Here is a 9693-nt window from a genome sequence, read left to right as displayed (position 1 = left end):
ATATATATATATAGAGTAAAACTGAGAAAATGATTTTCAAACAAATTATATGACAAATTTGATTTTTACTTACGATATCTGATATCATCGATGTCTTGCCTTCACACTGTTAAAAATTTCTGTTGTGAAATCACAACAAAAGCTTTTATCCAACATAAATTTGTTGTAAAATCACAAAATGTTTGACATAATATTAGAATATTTTTATTATAATTTTACAATATTTTTGCTGCGAAATCGCAAAGGATTCAAATATGTATATTTTATAATATAAGAGATATTCCAGATAACGCATTATATTCTAATCATATTCTGAGAATATTATGAAAGGTCATGTCTGCTATTCGTAAGATATACTGTATATGTACTATATGTTCAAAATATATTCAGAATATATTCCTATGTCCGTAGCAACATTGTTCTTAATATATCTTTAGAATATCGTCAATAATATTCTAAGAATATTTTAAAATAATCTCAGAATATCGATAATGTTCTGAGGATATACTGAGAACAATATTGCTGTTGATATAGAAATATTCTGAGTATATTTTAGACATGCTTGCTGAGCGAATGAGCATGATTGATTCTTACATATAAATTGAACCAATCATATTTAAATCAATAAGCGGACTTAACTTTACCGACTTGAACTCACCTATTAGGTACATTTGCTTTTTATATTCACACACTATTAGTATCATTCATCCTTGTTGTCGGTCAAATACTAAACAAGAATAAATAATGCTTACAAACGAACGTAGTCATTGGCAGTGTTGCTAACTCCGTAGAATTTTTATCAGGGCATCTATCATGGAATAAATCGGAATGAATATTTCGATCAAAATTATTCAATTATTCCCTAGAGTTCCATTTTATTTTCTAGGATAGACAAGAATAATACTCATCAGTATTATAATATTCATTCCGACATGTTTCATGATAGGTATCCAGATCTAAAATGATATATCATCGCGTATTCATCTTTCGTTGTCTTATATTTTTAATGCTTCCTTAAATTCATCTTTAGATACTTTCAAGCCAATAAAATAATTCGTAGAGCATCTGAAGATAAATTTAAGGAAGTCTTAAATATATACAAGACATGAATACGAGCAATAATCTAATGGCTAAAAATCCATTTTAGTGAATAGTTGAATTTTTGTTAGAATCAATAATAGTAGATTTTTTAATAGAATTTTCATTGCGCAAAGATATTTCAAAAGAGCTACAAAATGACTGTGACTGTGATTGGGTTTTTGCATAATTTCATATCCTCTGTAAAATATATTACATATATATTGTATATATTTTCAAAATGAAAAATGATATTCTGTACACCCGATGTTCTTACTACATCTTAGGAATATCCTTAGAATATTATATGTATATACATACATACATATAGGGGCATTTTCAAGATGAATTCTAAAAATATTTCTCAAGAGTGTAAAAAGTATCTATAAAAAATAATAATAATAATAATATTCTCAGAATGTACAAAATATTTCCAACACATTATGTATAGTTTTCAATATTCTCAGTATATTCTCAGTTGCGTATATCTGTGAGAGATCCCATATGAATTCAGTATATTCAATATCATGTGCTATTTGAGTTAAAGGAAGAAGAAATAGTGTTGACGCTCCTATTACGAAATTTTCCTTTTAAAAAGGTATCTATATTTTATTACATTACATATTTTTATAACAATGATTTATGTTGATTCTGAATGAATCGGTAGTTAAGTCTTATCAGAGAATCGATGAAATTGACCAATAACCAACTTGTACGACTAAGAGCCTCTTTTACCAACTTTTGATTAAATTAATCGACGATCAACTCGCAGAAGTGTTAATAGTAGTTTAATGTATCAGAACGTCTCCTCTCTCTTCTTTTTCTGTGTTTAGTTAATCAGGATTGGTAAAAGAGGCTCTAAGAGTATCGATTTCCTTAAGAAATTAATTGCCAAAATTCGACTTTATTCCTTTCCATTAGTTAAGTTAAAACAACTCGCTGCACAATTAACTTGTACGAAAAATCATAGTCTAATCTTAATCTATTTAGATTATGATCGGTCACTTAAGGTTTCCGATTACCGATTCATTATAAAATTACTTAACGGTGATTAACAGTAGATCGAAAAAATGTATATGTTAGGCGGCATGTGTAGATAGTATAAATTGATTCAAAAAAATTAATCCGCACGTGCTGCCTAATCTATACATTTTTTTTTACCTATTGTTAATCACTGTTAATCATTATTGTTATAGAAATATGTAATAATTTTGTAACATAATAAAACACACACCTTCTTAAAATGAAAAATTCGTAACAGGAGCAACTCACTATTCTTTTTCTTTTTCCAATCTGCTTTATTACATAAAACATGTCACATGCTGACCGATGATCCTTATTTTATTATAGGCAAGTTCGTGCGCATCACCTTGCCAGAATGCCTCTGAGTTTTGACGTGCGCGTTTGAATGAGTAACAGTTGTGGTAGAAGCATGTTGGAATATGCGACGCGAACAAACTTTTCGTGTTTTTACAATATAAATACCTTAATTGATTTGGATAAATTGCATTGAAAATACATTTTATTAGGTGTACAATTTTGATTCCGCCATTTTTTTTCCGAAATTCGAGGCTTTATTGTAAAAAACTGGTTATACATTTATGATTCAAAGTATTGTCCATTGCTGGCCATTACTTTCTCTCATTTTTCGGGTAGCGTACGAATCCCGCGTCGAAAAAACTGGTCATTTTTTGAGGCTATTCATGAATCGATCCAATTTTTTACTTCTTCATAAGACCGGAAGTGCTGGTCAGCCAGGCCGTGTGCCATTAATCGAAACAAGTGATAGTTAGAGGGAGCAACGTCTGGAGAATGCGACGAGTGGGGTAGGACTTCCCATTTCAACGTTTCCAAGTATGTCTTGACCACTTTCGCAACATGGGGTCGAGCATTGTCATGCTGCAAAATCACTTTATCGTGTCTCTCGTTGTATTGCGGCCGTTTGTCTTTCAATGCTCGGCTCAAACGCATCAATTGCGTTCGATACCGATCGCCTGTGTTTGTTTCAGTCGGTTTTAATAGTTCATAATACACTACGCCGAGCTGGTCCCACCAAATACAGAGCATGATCTTGGACGTCAAAATCACCGTTCTTGAAGCGTTGAAACCACTCACGACACGTTCTTTCACTAATAGCGGCCTTACCATAAGTATTTGAGAACATTCGATGACCCTCAGCCGCAGATTTCTTCATATGGAAGCAAAAAATTAAAATCTCCCGCAAATGACGAGAATTTGGCTCGTAAACTGACATTTTCAATCGAGAATAACTTTATGATGCAGATACAAATCGACTAATGTTTCTATGGGGACTAATGTTATGTTGACAAATGCCCAAGTTTATTGTATGACGTCTATGATCTATTTATTTCGACCACCACTTACCGCTAAAGCCATCTATAGGAAAACGGCGGAAGCAAAGTTGTACACCTAATATTATGAAATCACAAATATTATAAAATCGCATCTTTTAAGCAAAATCACTAATAAGTATCGAAAATTTACTGAATTTACTGAATTTATGTGTAGGAGAGACTGGGGATAGTTGTATCAATTTTTAGAAATATACATATATATTTCTTTATTTATAATACATATGTTTATTTCTTTTAACACACATGACGCAACAACTATTTAGATTTATGATACTATTAATTTTAGGCTATTTATGAGTAAAACATTAAAATCTAAATTAATACATCTTGCCCCGATTTAGAATAAAATAAAACAGAGCTAGGGAAAGTAACATGTTCTAAAAACAAATTATCTGTTCTAAAACAGAAATTTACTGCTTTAAAAACACAAATTCAGTGCTTTAAAAATAAATTATCTGTTCTAAAACAGAAATTATCTTCTTATTTTTGTTTCTAAACAGTAAATTTGCTATTAACAAGCAGAATTTGTGTTTTAGAGCAGAGCATTTGTTTCAGCAGTAAAGTTTGTGTCTTTAAAGCAGTAAATTTATGTTTCAGAATAGATAATTTAGATTTTTTTATTTTTAAAGCAGTGAATTTGTATTTGTAAAGCAGCGGATAATATCTATTACTATAACAAATACTTACAACGCATTCGTACGTGGCCATATAGAACATGAAAATGTGACTTCAGCGCGTGCTCGCATCGCAGTATTTCGTGGTTGTGACAGATCTTTTAATCTAAATAATTCTCAATTTTAATTTAAAATATTTCGATTCACAAAGCAGAGTGACATTTTTTTCTTGTCAAATATTTATTTTTACGCGAAAACGCATCGATTCAGTGTATTTTTATCAAAAGTTGAGGTGAGCTCTTCTTAACATTTACCATTAACTATGTAAAATAGTGTTATAATGTACTCTAGCGGTACTTTTAACTCCAAACCACTGTTATCAAAATTTTTATATGAATATATTTGAAACTGCTTCAAAAAAGGACATGCACATAGTTTGAGAAAACGTATATTTTAGAATTAATAAAATGAAAATATGATGAAAATATGATAAAATTTTATTTGAAAGTTTAAAGCAAAAAAAGTATAAAATCGTAAATTTACGATAATATCATTTACATGGCTTGTCTTCTGGGTACAGTACATATAACTTCTTTTACATGCGCGCAATTGACGCGTGAGGTAGATGCAGGCCTCGATTAACTTTGTTTTCCATATGATCATCTTATCTCTTATCATTTAAAAGTACGCATTGTTACAACTTACCTCTGTTGCAACTCCCCCAGTCTCCCCTATAATGAAAGTATTGTGAAATCGCAAACATTTCTAACAGTGCATGAAAAGAAGTTCATTCGTTTTAGGCGATTTGAGGAGCACGAAGATATGATTATAAAAAAATTAATACTTTACGAAGTATTTAACGTTTTATGCCATAATGAAGTATAAAATACCTCATAAACTAATAGTAATGGTTTTGTTACTATATTTTTACTTTAATAGAACTTTTATAGAATAATTAGAGAAATCATATTATGTAAAAAAAATCATATAATTTCTATTTAAAAAAGTGGAGGTAACCTTCATATCTTTTTAATACCTCCGTCTAGAAGAAAAAACAACATGGTCAAAATACGTCCTTCTCAAAACAATTTTTTACTTTCATCTGAAACACTTTTTCATATCATTAATCATTTCGGAGAAAAATTGAATGTATGGATTAAAAAATGGACTGGATTAAAAACTGCTTTGTACAGTGCAAATAAAAATCATGACTTTAATAGTTTATTTTAATCAAGAAAAGCAATTTTATACAAAAACAAAGATAAATTCGCAGATATGATAATGATTAGCAATATGATAAAATCGACCGTTGCTTTCTTTTATTGATGTGAAAAAAAATATTTTCTGAATACCATAGAACAATTTTAACACGATTTTTGAATTCAATAAGTAAAATTGAATAAGAAAAAAGATGAATACAATGGTCCCTGCATGCTCCACAAATCGCCTAAAATGCATAAGCTCCTTTCCGCGTTACATAATGAATATGACGAAAATATATTATACGAAAATATACGGAAATTATTAGATTTGATAATGATATGCCTTTTTTCAAAACAAGAATTAAGTTATAATGCACTATAATAATATATAATTCCTTTTTATAGATTCCAATAAATCATATATTCACTTATATAAGTTGACTTACCGTTGTAAATTTTTTATCTGCTGGAGAAGCATTTCGTGTGTCACTGTATAAGACAAGGATGAGTAAATTGATGTGAATCACATGTGCAAGATATTATATACTTTATATTTCATTTACGAGCAAATCCTACAACGTACAATACGATATGATACTCTCAAACAGCTTTATCGAAACAGATAAATTGGATTGGATGGAGCAATTAATAAATACATGCAACAATTACTTTTATCCATTCGGCACCTAATTTTTTGCTTTCGTTAAACTCGATAATTATAATTCTCTCTCATTAACATCGAAAATCGCATCGCGTGGTATATTCGTTCTGTCGTTAAAACATTCGAATGGAACAATAATATCAAAGGTAATACTGTACAGATACACGCGCTCGCATCGTAAAAACCGATTTTTGTGCGTTGATCACTTTTATCATCAATTTTGATTTTAGAAGCTTTATAGTACCGTTCTTGAATTTTTTTGGGAATACTTGATCATTTCAAGTATACATTATATAACAATTTAACTTGTACACTATTGTAGTATGAACATACATACGAATATATATGTTGTTTTTTACTAATGAAAAACCCGATTTAGTCTCCATCTTATATTTATATTTAATTAATTTCAACAGTGAATATATTTCACTGTATTACTTATTTATATGAGCTACATATACTTATGCATATAAGGAAGAATTAGCGACATTGATTTATTAAATGATGATGAATATCGGTTTATGAGTGTTGAATTAATACGAATATCAATTTTTAACAGTTATTTCAATGTTAATACAATTTAACCCATAATATCTAAAATATTAATTATTAAAATATTATAATTGTAATAAAATTTTGTTGTGATAATTCATAAACGTTAGTTATACTTAAAATTAATGTGAGTAGACAACCTGTTAATAAAAAAATTTTACATTTAAATAAATATTAAATTTATTAAATGAAATAACAATAACATCAAAATCGGAATGTAACATAAATGTTCAAAAAATGAACATTTATAAAATGAACAATCATAATAGCTAATAGATTTATGATATTTGCAATATAATAATAGATGATGCAAACGTGTAATATTTTTTTAACATATTGTAACACTACCGTCTAAAGATAATGAAACAACTTATACAAACTTCGGCAAATATAAATGAATATATGTATTAATCGTTCCTTGCTATAGTTTGGCATAGAACAAGTAATTATTACCGTTGATTACATTATAATTAATACTATAAGCAACTCGAGCGGACGAATCCGTTTGAATAGAATATTGTATAATATGATACACTTGCTATAATATGATTAGTAATGATAAGAATGAATTACAATCATGAAAGTGTTTCTGAGGTTTTTAGTTCTCGCAAATGAAGTCATTTTTCGAGCCAACACTTTTGTTATCGTATGTTCCCGTTCACATTATTCGAAATCGTCGCTATAATTAATGTGAATGCTGAAGATTTTCGCCCTCGATAAGACTTGCCAAATTGTTTCTTCAAAGTACTTAATATGAAAAGAAGATAGGAAATATCTGTATATTGATTAACGATGAATCGTAACGATTCTCAAACTTTTATTTCTCTCTTATTCTGTAGATTTATATTCACAAGATCTCAAAAAGATATATAAATCTACAAATATCGGCGTTATTATAGATATTTATTATATATATTTATTTGTCTTTATATAAGGTTATCGTGATAATCATTGAATGAACCGTGTTGCATTGTGACATCGAAAATGAGGAAACGCACGAATTTCTTGCGTAGTTGAAATTTTATATCACGTATTAGATCTATTCTTTTCGATTGAACTTCTTTTTTTTAATCTTCCTCTTTTTGTTTCTATTTAACTTCTCGAGTTAGAGAAAAAAGAAGGAAAGATAAACGATGACAAATGTTCAGTTACAAAGAATAGATTTTTATGGAATTTATAAAGGTATATCAAAAATTGCCTTATAGATGTTTTTAATAAAAAATCGTATAATAAAAATCGTACGTTCTTTTTTCTTTTTTCGAGAAATATGTGTGTATACTGAATTGTACGCCACATTTTTATCAGACTTGTATTGATGTAATTAGCATAATTTCGACGCAGATTTCGTGTTTTTTCTTTCAGTAAAATTGATTCAGTTTTACTGATATAATAAATCTGCGTTATTTTATCACTTAAAAATGCGATAGAAAGATAGTTTTAAACCAATGAACGTGATTTTATTACAGGGAATCAAAGATTAATCTAACGATAAGTAAAGATAACGATAGCCTTGACTTTCTTGTTGACTTCTTTTGCGTTTTTAATTACTCTCTGCCCTTCTTTTATCTTACGTGTTCTTATCACATATATTAATTTGCCTATTAGTGTTTTTTTTCTGAATTATTCTATTGATTTTTAATCGATTCTATTTATTTTACACAAATCTAATTTTTGTTCATGACGATATTTGTGTTTGCAATTTCATTTTTCTACTTTGCAATATTTATTCATTAATATTATTCATTCTCACATCGGAAACAGATATTCATTTCCTTACATTGTTATACGATAAACTTATTTAATATTAATGTCGTATGTGTTCGTCATTTACATAGACATGTTTAATTTTCTATATTGAATAACTTCTCTCTCAAGTTCCACGAATAAATTTTATTTGCATTATTGATTACTTTTTATCGTTATTATCACTAATGTGATAAATAAGAAATGTAAATATGTAAAAACATTATGTATTTATAATAATAAAAAATTTAAGAAAAATAGGGAAAAATAGTTACATTTTTACTTTAATCCTGTTAATCTGTTCGGGTCTATTTAATCCAAAATATAATTTATTTTCTCACTAAGATTCTATTTAAAAAGATTCTCACTAAGATTCTTTTTTCTCTGAAATTTAACTTCGTCTCTTATAGAGTAAGATTTTTTTTGTGAAAACTTATTTTAGTTTTTTAGAACTTTTTAATTACATTGACCTAAATGATATGATCGTATAATAAATTTGAACAGACGAGCAGGATTAAAATTCGTAGGAATAAATGACTATTCAACTTTACGTATGTTATTTGGCATTGAATCTGCTTATTATCATTCTCCGTTGTAATTATATTATTCTAATTCCCATTTTAATACCGATTTGAATATATTTGATCACATATTTTAACACAATTCTGTTTTGTTTTAGAAATTATACTGTTAATCGAAGACCCAAAGCTTCATGTATTGATTTCATTCGAGTATAGGAGCTGGTTTTCTATAAATGTCTCGAGTGTGTATTTCTCCTTCACAAATGCGATTTCATTGGATCCACGCACATGCAAACTGTACATCTGATTTTTTAAATGAAAATTATACATTATGTTATTCGTTTACTATTGGTACCTGTTATTAATTGACTTTGCGATGAATTACATCAAAACCAAAAATATGCACAATCTCTTGCGGTTTTACGAGTGAAACGTTTGCAACAATCAAATTTATGGCTTATGCAACATTTTTTGTAATGAAAAATATATTTAAGGTATTTATATTTATCTAAAAATTCGCAGTAATTAAACAGTTCAATATAATTAAACAGTAAACCCAAAAGTATACATATTGGTAAAAAAAAAGTCAAATTCTTATTTCATGTTTTGGCACATTGACAATAATGCAAATATAAAGGATATTGCAATATCGGATGAGATTTCTTGCAAGTGATCGCAATATATGCAGTATATCTACACGATATATGCAATTGTGCTATTGAAGCGCATTTGATAATATGCAATTGATAAAATCTAGTAGTTAAACAATTTTTTGTGTAAATAAATTTTATCTCGATCAACTCTTTAAAATTCAAAGTTTTTATTATGACTGTCAAAAATCATCTTTCAAGTGTTAACTTTGCGTAGAAGAGCCTTAAAAATTACTATATAAACAACAAGGAAGAACAATCGTTCAAGGAAATTTAAGACCACTTTAAATAATTTCTT

The sequence above is a fragment of the Atta colombica genome, unplaced genomic scaffold, assembly GCF_001594045.1.
Source record: "Atta colombica isolate Treedump-2 unplaced genomic scaffold, Acol1.0 scaffold7, whole genome shotgun sequence".
NCBI lineage: Eukaryota > Metazoa > Arthropoda > Insecta > Hymenoptera > Formicidae > Atta > Atta colombica.
Note: the sequence above shows the minus strand (reverse complement) of the source record.